Raw genomic sequence first — 1,667 nt, 5'->3', positions numbered from 1 at the left:
TACTGCTCTATATTTATATGTAAATGATGTATGTATTGTAAAAAAAGAAAAGAAATGTCTGTAAAAATGTTAATATGATGTTTTCTACAGAAATATATGTGGATGAGGATACTTTAAAGTATTACTTGGAGCCTGCTGTTTTTTATTTTTTTATTTCTGAATCTTAACTATGAGGTTGCATCTTCCCATGTTAATTCCCGGCACAGGTTCAAGCATCAGAACGCACATCAACAGCTGCTTGATCTTGTGCTACTGCTAGTAACTCAACCAATGTAAAAAAAAAAGGAGAACTAGATAGATGATTACTGGAGCCTGAAAGATGATAACTTGTTTTTTTATGAATCAATTATTAATTTAGTTTAATAAACATCAGAACATACTGGAAAATATCCCAGAGCCCAAGTATGTGAGTTCATAAACAGTCCAAAGCCCACAGATATTTACACATTTACAATCCTCACACTTAAAAAGATGGAACAAGGATGGAATGGAGAATATGGGCCACTGGAGATAAACAAAAATACTGTACTATATATATATCAAGTCATGTTAATAACCATTTAAGTCTCAAATCTGAAAAGTTATAATGGAGTTGGTGCATGGCAAATGCACACATAAAAGGCAATTGCCCTCCTAATTCCATCATTAAGATATGTCTTGTTAAATTGATATGAATTTGGCTACGAGTTGATCTATCAAATCTTCTATCTATTGATGCATTGACCTAATCATATTCAACTGTCGCGTCCATACAGGAGTAAGAACCCATGCTCAACCAATAGAAAAACTGCTGTGGATGAGAGCACAAAGGCTTTGAATATTAATCCTGTCTGTGGTGAGCTGTTTAAAACTCACAGTGCCCTATGAGAGGCTCAGCTATGCACAAGGTATCCCTCATGAACACAATTCAGCCCACCTCAGTTTCACAGTAACTGGCCTGTGAAGTTTCTTCATCTAGGACAGGGGTGTCAAACTCATTTTGGTTCGAGGGCCACATACAGCCTCTCTGATCTCAGGTGGGCCGGACTAGTAAAATAATGGCAAAATAACTCCAAATCCCTAACTTTGTTTTTCAGTAATATGCTTTATCACTCAGCCTACATTTGTAACCTACATTATCACAGATCACAAGGGATCTCTGTACCCCCCAGGAGATGTCTTAGTAAAGGTTGCTGCCGGCCATGGGAATAGGAGGTGCGGCGCGCAGCGCCGCAGCAAAAATTTTGGGGGTATTTTGCTCAAAGATGCCAATGTGCACTAATGAAATAAACAACTGTTTATTTGAATACACAAATACAACAGGCACTGACCTTACAGTTGTCCAATTTTGTTTACTACATGTACAGGGACACATTTTGTGCAAACATGCAGACTGTACAAAATACAATTAAATAAAAGTGCAACTTCTACTGTTTTGATTTATTTTTAAATACAGAGGTTATTGGTTGTTTTGGAATTCGTTTTTCCCAATTTAAAACATAAAAATAAAGCAGCATTGAAAATTAGGAAATAAATCTTGTAGGCCTACACTAGCATGCTCCTGCTCGTTTTGCGCACACAGAGCCGCAGACACACCACGCTTGCTAGTACATTAATTGTTCAGCACTAAAAATAAAAATAGTTTTATTTTTATAAAAAAGTAATAAAATAAATGTACTAAAAATAAT

Source organism: Ammodytes marinus (genome assembly GCF_949987685.1).
Source record: "Ammodytes marinus genome assembly, chromosome: 18".
In the NCBI taxonomy this organism is placed as follows: Eukaryota; Metazoa; Chordata; class Actinopteri; order Uranoscopiformes; family Ammodytidae; genus Ammodytes; species Ammodytes marinus.
Note: the sequence above shows the minus strand (reverse complement) of the source record.